This window comes from Xenopus laevis, chromosome 2S (genome assembly GCF_017654675.1).
Source record: "Xenopus laevis strain J_2021 chromosome 2S, Xenopus_laevis_v10.1, whole genome shotgun sequence".
Lineage (NCBI taxonomy): Eukaryota > Metazoa > Chordata > Amphibia > Anura > Pipidae > Xenopus > Xenopus laevis.
Window position 1 is genome coordinate 138,631,928 of NC_054374.1, and position 17,350 is coordinate 138,649,277.

Sequence of the window (17,350 nt, forward strand, 5' to 3'; positions counted from 1 at the left end):
AGCAGAGTGTTATGTGGGTGAAACTAGCATATAACTACATTGGAAGTGCTGGAGGTGCAGATATCCTGCAGACCTATCACATTATGAATGCAGATTCCCTACTGTAGAAATACAGATAATAACCCCATCGGCAGATTCATAATGGAGTGCAATGCACCCCAAGCTTTAGAGCTGCACCATAATTGTACAATCCCCCCCGCCGTTATTCATTCAATTCAGTGGTTGGTTCATATGAAGGAGGATATTAGACCAGCTGTTAGGCTGATACAGAGATAAATTTGTATGCGCCACCGAGCAAAGCTGAGACAGAGGTTTCCAGAGTGGGATCCGGATAAAGATGTGGGAGGGTGAAGTGGAAAAGACAGACAGTGAGACTCCAGAGGCAGAACTATTTTATATCTGGGGTGCTTTCCAGGTTTTGGGGTCTGTGGTCAAGGCTGTGTGGCTAGTTTGCTTTCAGGGAGAGCTCTTGGCTGAGTCAGAATGCAAATGTGTAAGAAACAGCCACTGTGGCAGGATACAGCGCAGGGCATTGTTTGGCACTGTGTGACAGGATAGTGCTGAGAGACCTTGCTCTGTGACAGCTGACTCACAGCATGATCGGATTTTACCATAGAGCTCTCACTGTGACATACAGCTGATACTGGAAATAAGGCCTTGTTTTCACTGGCTAGTTTGTTGCTGTTATTTGGTTTTTGCTAGAAATAGTTATCATCCTCATTGTGACACTCAGGCTGTGACAATAACAAAGTCTATTGATGTACCCGTAAGACAGGAACCTTATTAAAGATCACTTATAATCCATGAGTTTTGACACAACAGGGTTCAGAAGTGCTCAACTACCCCATTGGGGTTGCCTGTAACAACCAATTAGATCTCTGCTTCCATTTGCTCACTTTTTAGAACATGGAATAAACATTATCGCTGTAGATGTCTATCTTAGAATTTATGGGATTTTGTAGGAAAAGGTGGAAAGTTTATTACTTGTCTAATCACCTATAGCAACCAATCAGCTGGTAGCACATGTTGAAAAGCTGACAACTACAGCATTCTCCACAGCTCTCATCCTAACTGGATTTCAAGTTGAGCCTCCTGCCTAGGGTTACCACCTGTCCGGTTAGCCTGGTAATCTGAAGGGTCAAAACTTCCTTCCAAATTAGGAAAACCGGGCAGGATTCCCCATGATTTACAGGGTGATTGGCCAATCGCGATTGCCGCATCATAACCACACCCCCTGACATCATGACCGCCCCTTCATGTCACAGCGCCCCCCCTGCCCGGTCTCCACCGGCAGAAAAGGTGGCAACCCTACTCCTGCCACTACTCCAAACACCACCTGGGGGACCAGCATCACAAGTTTGGGAACCACTATTATAGACAGCTATCACTTGAAACACTAGAAACTATGCATTAAATGAACTACACAAAAACTGAAAGATATAAAATGCTTACCAGATGCAAATGTGTTTTGACTGCTTCCATCAGCAACATGTTAAAATGTATTTATAACGTACCTCCATATTGTGCATCAGTTTGTGTTTATATTTATAATGTCTTTGCCCCTTTTTCCTGATGATGTAGTGCAAAGGGGGTCAGCAAACACATTGCAATGACTATATTCCATGGTCCCCATTAGGTAGGTACAAGATGGGGTCCTACCCAGGCCCCAACTGCCAATCTGTGGGTTCTGGCAAATGCCAGAGGGGCTGCTATAAGGTGCCATAGAAAGTCAGTATTTAGTGGGCTGGTGAGGGCTGTTTGGGCCTCTATGTGGGCTGATTGGGCCTCTATGTACCTGAAATGCCAGGGCCTAGTTTAATTCTCAGTCCGGATCTGGTCCTACCAGTAACCCATAACAGCTGGGGGCAGTCCAATTTGTAGCCAATAAAAGCGGATAATAATGTTTATCATGGTGTTCTGCAGTCAGTATAACCCCTTGTCCAACATGAATATGGCTTGTGCTGAACATACTTTTTATCTATTGTTATCTATAATCACCAAAATTCCATGGTTATCATCATCATCGTTTTTTATTTATAAAGCGGCAGCAAGTTACACGGTGCTTTACATTAGTTTAACAAACAGGGTTCTTACAATAATTTAGCAAAGAAGGGTTTAATTATAAAATAAAGACCAGAGGACCCTGATCTCAAGAGTTTACAATAAACTAACTCTACAAAGAAGTACGCGTGAAAGCAAAACAATTTCTGTTATGTGTTAAAAAAAAAAAAAAAAGAAAGAAAATATGATTTTTTTTTAAAGGAGGAAAGCCATTTGCACTTGTATTGTATTTACTTACCTGACACACTGAGGCCAGTGCTCCTATAAAACTGCACCAGCCTGGGGTTCTGCTAGAGAGCACCATGGAGCGATCCTCTTCTTCACTTCTTCTCTTTTCAAATTTCCCGGGGTAGTCACATGCGCAGTAAAACTAAATAGCATTTTTATTTATTTTTGTTAAAGTAAGATGTTTCGCTCTACTGTGCGTGCCCAGCCACGAGACGATAGAAGAAGCAGAAAGAGAATAGTAGAGCTCACTGGAAGAACCCTGTGAAAAACCCAGTGCAGTTTTCTGCTGATAGGAGCACCAGCCCGGGTGTCAGGTAAATAAATACAATCACAACTACAATCACAACTTTTGGCACCCCCAAGTGTAAAAACACTTTCTTTCTCCTTTAAAAATAGAATGTATTTTCATATACTGAACATAAGTTCTGTTTATTTTGTTGAAAAAATTTCTATACAAATGTATACTTCCTCAAACTTTCACATAGGTTATTATGATAGTATTATTGCTGGTCTAATATAGTTAAAGCGATTCAAAAAGGCTTCTGTTTTGTTATTTACTGATTTCTGTTTTCTTATTTACTATTTACTTTACTCATATTTCTGAGTAGCCGTGGTGGACTTCATAGAGCAAATACAGCAAAACTGCCCTGGACAGGTCATACCTGTCGCTCCAAATTACGGGAAGAACATCTCCCTTAGTGCTTATGTTAAGCAAACAATTCTAATTTCCCTTTTTCTGTAATTATAAAACACCACCATGTACTTGATCTTAACTAAGCAGCATGTATTTATATTGGTGGAAAAACAATCCTACTGGGTTTATTTATTATTTGAATGATTTCTTTAGTAGATTTAAAGTATGGTAATACAAATTACAGAAAGATCCCTTATCCAAAAAACTCACTTCCCAAACATTCTGGATAATTGATCTTATATCTGCATTTATAAGGACAAATGCGTACAATTAATTATCAATAATATTTATTAGAATAATAATTAAAAATAATATTACAATTCCTACAAAAAATACTTCATTTTCCAGTTCAAAAAATATATACAGTATGGGATCTTTTTTCCAGAAACCCATTATCCAGAAAGCACTGAATTATGGGAAGGCCATAATTCCACAGGTTCTGTGTCTCTCCCTCCCGTTTTTTCAAAAAAGAAAAGCCACTGAAATTCCAGATATGACATTCCCTAAATATCTGGAGCTGTGGGGACCACCCCTGTCTCATAGGGTTTGTTGGTGGAGGAAGAGAGAGGTGTGTGGGTTTGCGATGTGTGGCAATGTTGGGGGGGGCAAGCTTATATTTAGAAAAACTTTATATAGAGACTGGGAGGGTTACATGTGGTATTAGGGAGGGAGCATGGCTGGAATAGAAGCTGGGTATCTGCGTGGCAACATTTGATGTGGCTGGCATCAGAGACAGGGTGGTGCAGGGACAGAAAGTTCAAGGGCTTGAAGGAAGGGCATTTAGTCTCCATCAGAAACTTTACACAGAATGATGGGTGGGCAGTGTCACAGTTTAAAACCTTTCAGTGCAAATTTCTCATGAATCAAATTTATTAGGCACAAGTGTGGAAGAAACAACAGTGTGAAACTCTTGAGGAAATTTCAACAGGAAAGTCATTTTCTGAAATTGAAAGCAATGCTGACAACACACAATCTGATGTTCAGTCTATATGTCTATATGTTTTGCTTATAACACTGATGACTCATTTTTTCTGGTGTAAGCAGATGAAATTCCACTTTTTTAGTTCTACAACCTCCCACTATATTAAACCTAACTTACACTGACGCAGTGAGCAAAATGCAATTGCCATGGTTTTTTTTGGGCATTGGAACATTTTTCGCTAGAAATGATTAGGGATGTCGCGGACTGTTCGCCGGCGAACTTGTTCGCGCGAACATCGACTGTTCGCGCTCGCCGAATGTTCGCGAACGTCGCGCGACGTTCGCCATTTTGGGTTCGCCTTACCTGGCGCTTTTTTTTGACCTCTCACCCCAGACCAGCAGATACATGGCAGCCAATCAGGAAGCTCTCCCTCCTGGACCACCCCCACACCCCCTGGACCACTCCCCTTCCATATATAAACTGAAGCCCTGCAGCGTTTTTTCATTCTGCCTGTGTGTGCTTGCAAGAGCTAGTGTAGGGAGAGAGCTGTTACTGATTTCACTGATTTCTTTGAGGGACAGTTGATAGTAAGTTTGCTGGCTAGTAATCTACTTGATACTGCTCTGTATTGGAGGGACAGAAGTCTGCAGGGATTTGAGGGACATTTTAGTTTAGGTAGCTTTGCTGGCTAGTAATCTACCTTCTACTGCAGTGCTCTGTATGTAGCTGCCTGCTGTGGGCACTGATCTATTCTGATCTCATCTGCTGACTGCTGTAATAACCCAATAGTCCTTGTAAGGACTGCTTTTATTTTCTTTTTTGTTGTTTTACTTTGCTACTTTAACAGCCCAGTGCTATTAGTCTAGCTGTGTTGGGGAGTGGGACTGGTGTGCTGCTGTGCTGCTTCTAGTAGTTCAGCAGCAGCAACCCAAGAAATTTTTTTTTTTAATATACATATATATTTTTTTTCTTTTACTTATCTTACTGTTCTTTAACGTGTACAGTGCTGTTGCTGTTCTTCATAGTAGTGCACCAATAGTAGTGCACTTGCAGGCATTATTTGCCCAGTGTGTTCTTCAAACAACAACCATCTAGCTGTGTGAGCTTGTTCACATTCTGTCTAAATATCAATAATAATACCGTCTCCAGAAACACCACCTGAGTGACGTAGTGCGATTTCTGCCCTTTACAGCACAAAACGCAGCGCTGTGTCAACAATGGATTTTTCAGATACATTTTTGCCCTTGATCCCCCTCTGGCATGCCACTGTCCAGGTCGTTGCACCCTTTAAACAACTTTAAAATCATTTTTCTGGCCAGAAATGTCTTTTCTAGCTTTTAAAATTCGCCTTCCCATTGAAGTCTATGGGGTTCGTGACGTTCGCGAACCGTTCGCATTTTTGACGCAAGTTCGCGAATATGTTCGCGAACTTTTTTTCCGACGTTCGCTACATCCCTAGAAATGATGCACCGTTGAGTCAGATGCAATTGTGCTGCTCCTGAGTCTTACACACTGGGGCACATTTACTTTTCTCGAGTGAAGGAATAGAATAAAAAAAACTTCAAATTTCGAATGTTTTTTTTGGCTACTTCGACCTTCAACTACGACTTGGAATCGAACGATTCAAACTAAAAATCGTTCGAATATTCGACTATTCCATAGTCGAATTACTGTCTCTTTAAAAAAAACTTCGACCCCCTACTTCGCCACCTAAAACCTGCCGAACCTCAATGTTAGCCTATGGGGAAGGTCCCCATAGGCTTTCTTAGGTTTTTTTGGTCGTAGAAAAATCGTTTTTTTGGTCGTAGAAAAATCCTTCGACTTCGATATTCGAAGTCGAAGGATTTACCTTTGGCAGTCGAATAGCGAGGGTAAATTAACCCTCGATATTCGACCATATGTAAATCTGCCCCACTGTGTCTGGCACATCTGCGTCCAATTTGTCAAAATAGGAGCAACTGATATGTACTTCATCATAGATTGTACTCCAACTGGTTGCATTGAATTCCTCCAGATTGTCTGGCGTCATTTCCTATGTTTGGCGAGCAAGTGACATCTGCAGGCTATAACCCTCTAGTCCCATGATCCTATTCCCTTTTAATACGGTTCAAAACTTTGTTTGCCGGATCAATTGGACATAATGGGGGGGGGGATTATTTGACCCATGGACTCCTTTATCTATTTCACATATAGGTTTGCTGATAAACGAATCCTGCCTAATAACTCTCCACTCCACTGCAAAAGTCCTTACATTTTACATACAACATATGGAATATAAACTATACAGTAGGCTCATGTGTAGGGCATTATAACAACTCTATTGTCTTTATTAAGGTTCCCTGGACTTGTGTAATGTAATGTATTTGCTGCAACATATACGTCCATTCAACTTTGTAATTTTTCTGCGTATGCAAATTAGCCTGAGCGAAGACCTCTAACGAAGTTGCGCTTGACATAATTGAAAGCTAGCACATCTTCACTTTGATTGCTGAAGTAACGCTAGTGAAAATTTGCCAGCGTTCGGTGCCCTGGACACAACTTTGCATCTTAGTAAATTAGTGTTGTCGGAGCGAATTTTCGCCTGCCAAAGTGTTGCGATAGCTGTAAAGCCGTCGCTGGCTAATTTTTGCCGCTTACTAAATTTATCCCATGGTAAATTCTAGCAGCTTTATTTTCTTTCTCTGAAACCAATTGGGAGTTTCCTTGGCTGTGTGTTTGGGATCATTGTCTTGCTGAAATGTCCACCCTCGTTTTATCTTCAACATCCTTGTAGATGGCAGCAGAAAGGTGTAGGAGTGAATGTGTTCATACCAGTGCCAGACTGGAGACCTTTGGGCAAACATCTTACAGGGCATTGCTGCCAAAATAATAGGCTTAGCACTGAGGAAGGATCAAAATGACACAACTAAATCATATATACTCTATGCAGTTAGTTCCCTGGCTTGCTGAGAAGTGAACCAACTACCATTAGGAAACCTGACTATTCCTTTCTACAATTTTATCACTACAAACGACAGCTGTGCATACCTCACAACTGTCCCGTTTTCTGCAGGTTACTTACTGAAATGTCCTGAGTTTTCTCCTGCACTGATGCCACAAAAAAGATACAGCATTTCTGAAATGTTGGCACAGAGCCCAGGACACTGAACAGCTGCACTTCGATACATTTGTAACAATTAAAGATAAGCAAAGAAACAATTGTAACTATTTAAGATAAGCAGGTTTTTTGTGGAAACTGTGACTCAGCTTAAAGGGCAATTTCAGCTTCATTAGCAAAACTGTTATTAAACATAAAACATGGTCCTAAAATGCTCAGAAATGTGTTCAAACTTACATAACCTGCCAAATTTTGTAAAATGGACATGGTAATAAACATAAATTGGGCGTGGTAAAAAAAACTGCTATCATACTGCTAACATACTATCTTCCTATGGATTCACAGTTACTTATGCATTTGTATCTAGCACTGAAGTTAGTAATTAGGGCCCGTGTAGGAATTTTGCAGCATAATTTAACTGAATAGCAGTCTAGGCAATAACAAGTAGACTAATCCTAACCTGCTCTTCTCTCTTTCCCAAACTCTAATCTATTGTTATAACCCTTTTCCTTTCTATCCCAGCCCTCAGGCAAGTAGTGCCAAGTTCTGCCTCCATCCCCCGTCAGCTCATTTGGGACTTTAAAGGGCCACACCTTACAGATAAGAAAAGGATTAGCAGTGTGACCAATCTGGTCCACTAAATAGGTTGCCTTGCAAATTGCACTCATGCAGGGCACTGTAACCTTTTTTACTGTAAATTATACAAGTTGGTAATTTAGCTCCCATGACCAACATTTATGAGAAGTGAAGTTCACCCAAAATTAACTTTGAGATCGTTGTGGACACAGAAATCAACATTTTAAAGGAACACTATACTCCCCGAATAATGTAGGTCTCTATAAAAAGATATTGCATAAAACAGCTCATATGTAAAACACTGCTTCATGTACATAAACCATATTCATAATAATATACTTTTTTATTAGTATGTGGCATTGGGTAATGCTAAATAGAAAATTACCATTTTAAAAAATAAGGGCAGCCCCCTGGGATCCTAGGATTCACGGTGCACACAAACAAACCATACATGTTAGGTCACATGAGCCAATTAACAGACAGAGTTCTGCCTTTTGCTTCTACACTTCTTCCTGTTATAGTTAACTCTGCAGTATTTCTGGTCAGGTGATCTCTGCGGCAGCACAGAAACCATTACGAAATGGTGGCTCAAGGCAAGAGATGTAAAAGGGCAATATTACTAATACTAATATTACTAATACTAATACTCAACCAGGCCTGGAATGGCAATCTGTGGGTTTTAGTAAGGGTCAGGGCACACGCTCAGATTCAGGGAGATTGGTCGCCCGGTGACAAATCTCTTCTTCGGGCCGACTAATCTCCCCAAACTGCTTTCCATCGGCTAGAATCTCCCTGAATCTGAGTGTGTGCCCTGACCCTAAATGTCAGAGAGGGTGCTGTAAGTTACTATAGACAGTCACTATTAAAGGAACAGTAACGTCAAAAAATAAAATTAATGAAAATATAATGCAGTGTTGCCCTGCACTGGTAAAACTGCTGTGTTTGCTTAAGAAACACTACTATTGTTTATATAAATAAGCTGCTGTGTAGCAATGGGGGCAGCCATTCAAACGAGAAAAGGCTCAGGTTACACAGCAGATAGCAAATAAGCTCTGTCTGTCTAGTGGTGTTATCTGTTATCCATTAGTGCCATATAGCCGTTTTTCAATTTCCGCCATTGCTCCACAGCAGCTTGTTTATATGAACTATAATAGTGTTTCTGAAGCAAACACATCATTTTTACCAGTGCAGGGCAACATTACATGATATTTTCATTACTTTAAAGTACTTTCGTTTTTTGGTGTTACGGTTCCTTTAAGTGAACCTGACAATAGCTGTTTGGGCCTCTGTGTTCTTGAAATGGTAGGGCCGAATTTAAATCCCAGTCTGAACCTGGGATCTGCATATGGGACAAAAACTATCACATTTTATGAAGGATATTGGAGTTGAACAGATTTTGATCAAAATGTAGAAATTATGGGTTTGTTCATTATGTGTGGATTGAGAAAAACTCAACGCACACCCGACCCTTTCTGCTTTCTTGCTAGACTGAAACACCAGAGACAGAAACATTAAACTTTAAGCTTCAGTTCTGGAAAAATTGTAAAAAATAAAAGATGGAAACCAAATGTAAAAAAAAGTCTTTATTTCTGGTGAATAATCTAAAAACAACTCAAGGTAAATAACCTTTTAAAGAGATACCGCATTTTGCCACTAGGTAGAACAGCAAAGTTATATTTCTGCTAAGATTCTTCAATAATGACATTGCTGCAATGGCTTACTGAAATTACTCTCTTCACATTTTTATCACTCCCTACTACATTAGATGTAGACTACCTCCATAGATTTCTTAGGGCTATGGCATATAGGATGGTCTGTTTTCAGGTATGGAACTGCACTTTTTGGATTCTGCCAAATGGCAGAGAGACAACTTTAAGGTGCCAGAGAGATGATTGTAAGATGCCATAGACAGTCACTATTTAGTGGGCTGGTGGTGGAATGTTTGGGCCGCTGTGTATTTGCCAGGGCTTATACTGAATCCGAGCGTGGGTCTGTTTCTTTTAGTCATTTAGTGATTTCTATGGCTAATCCTGGCTTTTCTCATGCCAAAAGCACACACTAGTGTTTTCTGGTCAAAAAGTGCCAGTACTGATGGCTCCCCTCTAAAAGTCAAGGGAGGCTGTGCTTCCAGGCACATCTACACCAGTTTACCACCAGCTCTCTAGATAATGACACACAGGAAAGTTTTGGTTACTTCATGTGCTGTCTTTTTAAGTAGCCCCATATCTGATGTTAAGTTCCCAAAACAGTCATCATCGACTTACACTGCAATCACCTGACAAGTGATTATGTCGCCGTTTTAGGGCAATGGCACATGGGGAAGTTCTGAGTCTTTTGCCCCCTGAGTAGGGTTGCCACCCGGGTGGTATTTTACCAGCCTAGGCAATGTAATACCCTTAAAAAGAAAACCCTTGACTTACCCCCAATTCTCTTACAAATTACCTTTTTTTCGGCCTTCTTGCCATGTTTTTAAAGGGGAATGTTGGTGGTAGGGATAGATGATAGAGAGAGAGAGAGAGAGAGAGAGAGAGAGAGAGAGAGAGAGAGAGAGAGAGAGAGAATGTTACACATTAACGTAGTTACACAGTGTATACACAAACAATAAATTACCCAACCAACAACCTGTAAAAACAGGGAAAAGAAAAAGGATATGTTAGTATATGATGCCTATTCTGAATTACAAGAATTATAAAAATGTCTAACATTTGTTATACAATATATTATGTCTTTGATTTATCTGTGTCACTGCCATAGGTCCCTTCTGATTCCTGGGGGCCCAATGCAAATGCCTTTAACTACCCTACCTTAAAACAGGCCCTTTGATCAAACATAAGCTGGATGTAGCTATCAGAAGCTGAATGATTTGAGTGAAACAGAGAGCAGAGATTGGCAGTAGATAACGTACAATAGATGGTCTGCAGATACTACAATGGACAGTTGATGTGTTGCAAATTGCCGCCACAATGAAGCAGAAATGTGCTGGGGAGACCACAACAATAGAAAGGTAAATTGTCAGCAGCTCCCCAGCAGGGAATGGGTTCATCAGGCTTTAAGCTGGGATGCCTGAGGCTCTGCTCACACCTGTGAATAGCAGTTTAGCTGCAGGGCGGAACTGCAGGAACTGTGGGGTAACAATGGAAAGAAGAGCCCATCCTGACAACTGACACACACCTTGCGCTTCTGTACACGGCCTGTCACTAATTCATTATTTTCCTCAGTCTTTGCTGTCGTTTAGTGGCTAGTCACCAGAGCAACCCTAATCCTGCAGGGCAACTGACAACAAATACCATCATATATCAACCTTCTTGGGAAGGGGTGTATAGCAGCGATACAACATTTAAGGCTTGCCATATAAAGAAAAAAACACCATAGTAGAAGTTGATAATTCATTTCATATAATTAAGTCTGTCAGATACCACGGACCTCATTTACAGATGCTCGACTGCAAGTGCTAGCGCTCTAAAGTCAACCTTAGAACAATACATAAACCACTAAGTGCAGTGTTGCCTTTAACTCCAAATGATAGTCAATAATAACAATGAAAAATAGTGAATGAAATACCACCAGTTGTTAATCAACATGACACATGCCCCCAAAATACAATACTTTGCATAAGAATTCCTCTATATCCTGACACGTAACTAAATAAATATGATACCGTTTGTCCCTGCTGTTTCTATTTTAACAGGACAGTCCTGAATTACATACCGTGGATGAAGAGGGGCCTAGGCTAAAATGTACCACTTTTTAAAAATTGTTTATGTTGAGCACTATTCAGTTTTCCTCACAGTTAGGGTTCAGGTTTTGCGTGACAAACAAAAATTTGCCTGTATGACAAGCAGCACTTTACATTGCTGAAGGGTCAAACGTCTTTCCTCTTGTTCTTTGTCCACTCATGAGTAAACATATGCCCAGAGATGGATATTCTTTAGTAACACTTCCCTTGGACATATCAGCTGTCGTTCTTTTCTAGGAGGAATACACATTATTGACTTTCTTTCTTCATAAATAATTGCTGATTCCCCTTCACTCATTTTGTTGTTTTCTTCTATTCCTCTATTCCAAAGATCATTCCAACACAAGATTGACCCTATTAACTATATAAAATACTTTAAAGTTAGATTTGTTTTGCATGGATTTAATGATCTGGCATTTACAGTTGCTGTAAAACCCAGGTCTGGCAGGCCAAGAAAAATACAGGAGAGGCATATGCGGAGGATTGTGAGAATGGTTACAGACAACCCAAAGATCACCTCCAAAGACCTGCAAGAACATCTTGCTGCAGATGATGTATCTGTACATCTTTCTACAATTCAGTGCAATTTGCACAAAGAACATCTGTATGGCAGGGTGATGAGAAAGAAGCCCTTTCTGCACTCACGTCACAAACAGAGTCACTTGTTGTATGAAATGCTCATTTAGACAAGCCATAGTCATTTTGGAACAAAGTGCTTTGGACTGATCAGACAAAATTTAGTTATTTGGTTATAACAAAAAGCACTTTGTATGGCAGAAGAAGAACACCGCATTCCAAGAAAAACACCTGCTACCTACTGTCAAATTTGGTGGAGGTTGTGTGGCTAGTTCAGGGACTGGGGCCCTTGTTAAAGTCAATGGTCGGATGAATTCAACCCAATATCAACAAATTCTTCAGGGCATCAGTCACAAAGTTGAAGTTACGCAGGGGTTTGAAATTCCAACAAGACAATGACCCTAAACACACTTCAAAATCTACAAAGGCATTTATGCAGAGGGAGAAGTACAATATTCTGGAATGGCCGTCACAGTCCCCTGACTTGAACATCATCGAAAATCTATGGGATGATTTGAAGCAGGATGTCCATGCTCGGCAGCATCAAATTTACCTGAACTGGAGAGATTTTGTATGGATGAATGGTCAAAAATACCACCATCCAGAATCCATACACTCATCAAAAGCTATAGGAGGCGTCTAGAGGCTGTTACATTTGCAAAAGGAGGCTCCACTAAGTATTGATGTAATATCTCTATTGGGGTGCCCAAATTTATGCACCTGTCTAATTTTGTTATGATGCATATTGAATATTTTCTGTTAATCCAATAAACTTTGTCACAGCTGAAATATTACTGTTTCCATAAGGCATGTTATATACTAAAAGGAAGTTGCTACTTTGAAAGCTCAGCCAATGAGAAACAAAACTCCAAAGAATTAAGAGGGGGTCCCAAACTTTTTCATATGACTATATGGGGCTGGAGTGGGGCTGTTTGGGCCTCCGTGTACTTGAAATGCCAGGGCCTATTTTGAATCCCAGTCCGGACCTGTAAGTAAGTACTTTTAATAAATGATGTCAATATGCATAAAATTTGCATCTATTTTAGTGCAATTGCACTTCCATTAATAAAGCTTAAGATCTCTTAGAGACCTAAATTCATAATGGATCATCTGCTGGAGGCAGTTTTACCTGGAAAGGGAGGATACATGTATTTCAGGCTCCAAATTAGCCATCAGTAGAAGCATTAGTGCTGTGTGGCGAGAGCACAGCATGGGGGTGGCACATTGTCTTCTTAACTGTCAATATGTGATGGATATCAGGCTACATGCCCCCCTTTATTGCAGGTAATATAAATGCCTCAAATGTATTTACAGGTAAGGTTTAGGCAAAAAAAAGAAAGCAAGGTGGCCACCTTTTCTGGAAAAAAATATGCCCTTCTAATTTCATGTCCTTCCCTCCCCATCAAGTAAGATTGGCCCATTAGTAAAATTGTTATTTCAGTGATATCCCCAGATTCACAAACTGAAAAGTAAGGCTGGATTTATGAAAGACAAGGGGAAGGCTGAGGCTCCATTTGAGGAAGCAGATCTATGATCACAATTCGCAGCCCTTTAGATCATGTTGTACAGTTATTACACAGTAATAATAATAAATCAGCCCCTCTATTGTTGAGGCTGATTTATGCTTTTCTACTGCCCCTGTGCCTCGCCCTAAAACTCCCTGTTCCAGAGATGCATTCCAGGGTGGCAAGACTTCAATCCGTGTATTGACTTTGCATTTTCAGACTGGGGTTACCAAGGGCTTTTGGCAGAATATATACCCCCAGTTAATGTTACACAGGAGTATATGGTAAGATACATTTGTTTCATTGTTGAATATACTTACTTTGCAGGAAATGTGGATCTGTGCATGTTTATACATTTACAGGGCACAAGTATTCACACTGCATTGCCCAGAATTTTAGAATGCCACAAGGCAATTCCCACCTGGAGCTTCACTGCTGAGACCAATTATACTCCCTTGTTCTCTGCTTTATTAGGTTTCTTTTCAGACATCAAAGGCTGTTTTTTTAACCTATTCCGTCTATTTCGGCCCTTAGGGTTCTGTGACTTGTGCTACAAACTAGCCAAGCAGGGTCCCCATCAGGACACACCAGACCTCTCACACCTTGATGGATTTAATCGTCCAATAATTCTGAGGATCAATATATTCTAAAACTGAATTAAAAATAAACTGCACTTAAATAAGAAGTTATTAAATATACAAATGGTTTTCATTATCATAATGCCTACATAGATATTTTAGGTTATGTTTGCATCTCTTTATCTAAGTTACAGCCCATTAATTATTGCAGCCTGTGGACTAAGGGGCAAATTCACTAAGCCGCGAAGCGCCGAACGCTAGCGTTAATTCGCTAGCGTTTGGCATTTTCGCTACTGCACAAATTCACTAACGAACGCTGGCGTAGTTTCGCTAGTGTTACTTCGCAACCTTACACCAGGCGAAGTTTCGCTAGCGATGAAACTACGCAAATTCACTAACTTGCGCAGTTTACTGAACGCTACCTTTTACGCTAGACTTCCTTCGCCACCTCAGACCTGGCGAAGTGCAATAGAGTAGATAGGGATTGTTTAAAAAAAAGTCATTTTTTTTTCTAAGTCCCAAAAAATGCTGGCGTGTTTTCTACATGATGGCTGATAGGCTGAAAAAGATCGAAAATTTTTTGGGGCTCCCCTTCCTCCCCCCTACATTTCCTGACTCATGGTAACTTACCTAGACAGTGGGCACATGTGTAGGGCAAAATAAAATTTTTATTTGCTGATTTGAAGGTTTTCTAGGCATTTGTAGTGCAGATACGTGTTCCTCCTTTGAAATTTGAATTTTCGCGCCGTATGCAAATTAGCCTTCGCTAGCGTAACTTCGCTTTATATAGCGAATCAACGCTAGCGCAACTCCGCAACCTTACGCTGCCCCTGCGCGCAACTTCGGATTTTAGTGAATTTGCGGAGCCCTGGCGAAACTACGCCTGGCGAAGTGCGGCGAAGTGCGGCGAAGTTGCGCCTGGCGCAACTTCGCATCTTAGTGAATTTGCCCCCAAGAGTCTCAGTAGGCTCATAACACACACACACACACACACACATATATATATATATATATATATATATATATATATATATATATATATATAGAGATATATATATATATATATATAGAGATATATATATATATATAGACAAATACAAGAGGTCCTCTGCACTCAACCCATTATCAATATATTTAAGACAGAGACATTTTGTGCATACTGCTACTAAAAAATGCCTTACCCTTTAAACAAAACAGGGATTGTTTGTCCATATATTGCAATATATTTAAGCTGGCCAACTACGTCAAAGTCATCCCATATCTGCCCAGTCCTACGCTCAATTTTCATCTGATTTATTAAGAATTCTATTGCTTAATTATACATTTTACAAAGGGACTAAGTTTTACCTGCAACTTACTCGCTGCTTTCAAAGTAAAACTCCCAAACTTGGCTGCTCTTTTATTAGACACCAGTGGGATCACCTGACTATAGCTGGGAAGGGTGGGAGCTACAACATGGAGCTGGTCACTGCTCCTGTATAACTATAACAAACAAGGGAAAGTTGTGCTCACCGCTAATTAAAACCATTAGGCGGGGGTGCAATGAGGCAGTGACCACAAAATACATATAGACAAATACAAGAGTCCTCTGCACTCAACCCTTCTCCAAAGAACATTTTAGAACATGTAACATTAGTTGTAATTTGGTATAGACAATAACAATAGACTAAAAAGGAATATTGAGTATTGTAACATAAATAACACAGCTATTTGATGATGTTAAGTAAGAGCAAAAAACAGAGGTTTAATGATGAGATTCTTCTGCCATATCTATGGGTTGTAGCAGGAGATAATGCCTGAACTTTGCATCATTCTGTATTACACAATCACACCTTCCATTTCGGAGACAGTTTTGCTGTTGGCTCCACAGATTCTCCCCCCCCCTGAATGGAAAAGTCCCTATTTCATCAGAAGTCAAAATAGCTGTCGTACTGTCTTTCCATGCTGTACCATCACATGCCACGTTACATGAGACTGTAAAATAATAAAACAACACTGATTTTAATTTCCTGAGAACTTATCTGAGGGAGAAGTAAGACATTTTTTCCAATCTTGGTCACAGTGCCCTTCCATTACAATAAATACATATATATATAAGGTAAAAACCTGCAGTTTGATTAAGTCTTCTTCCATTACATTAATATTTAGTCTGGTTCTGTTCAATGGAAATTGTATTGATTTCTGTACACCCAAATTTATATAGAGAGCTTCAGATTCAAGATAAGATAATAAATATCTTACATTCCAAGCAGAATTCAGAATCCATTGCCTGTATAATAGCTCTAAACTGGCAGACGCTGCTGGCTGTGGCCCAGTTCCTGACGCCATGTCTCTTAGTCCAAGTCCGACTTCAAACTTACCACTGAGGCTTAGAAAGCACGTCACCAGCATGTACTGGTTTCACTTTACACCTCAGAGATGATGGTTAAATGAGCAGCAGCCACATAATATCTTAGTGAATTAAAGGAGGCCAGGATTCTTGGGTTTAATACCATTTCTCTATTTATGCATGTTCCATCTTTAACACTCCTCTTTTCCTTATGGGTTTAGCCCTCCTATGCTCTTACACAACAGAAACTAAACGTGGGGTAGTATGGTTTTTTACTGGTGCATGGTTTCCTAACTTATGGGTTGGGACCCCATAGGCGACAATTATGATCCTATTTAAATAGGTGTTATCTTTTAGTATGCTATAAAATGGCCCATTTTAAGCAACTTGTCAATTGGTCTTCATTTTTTATCGTTTTCGAAATATTTCCCTTCTTCTTCTGACTTTTTCAGCTTTCAGATGGGGGTCACTGACCCCATCAAAGAACAAATGCTCTGTAAGGCTACAAATGTATTGTTACTTTTGATTACGCATCTTTCTAGTCAGAGCCTCCCATCGTATTCCAGTCTTCTAATCAAATCAATGCATGGTTGCTAGGGTAATTTGGACCTTAGTAACCAGATTGCTGAGATTGCAAACTGGAGAGCTGCTGAATAAAAAGCTAAATAACTCAAAAACACCAAATAATAAAAAATGAAAACCAACTGAAAATTAGCTCAGAATATCACCCTTTACATCATACTAAAAGTTAATTTAAAGGTGAACAACCCCTTTAATTAAGTGAAATGCTCTCTTGTACATATTTCTAGATATGAGGCAAAATAAATATAGGGGCCACGAAAAAAACAATGAAGATAAGACAGAGTAACCTAGTTTTTAGGTTAAAGTTAGGACAGAAAGCTGCTTGCATCTGTCAGCTCCATTGACAAGCTACACCCCTCATCAAAAAGACTTTTTATAGGGAAGGTAGTAGCAAAGATAACATGGTGTTTTGGTAATGAAATGTATATTGGGATTATAGAGGAAGGATGGGATGATGTTGGGAATT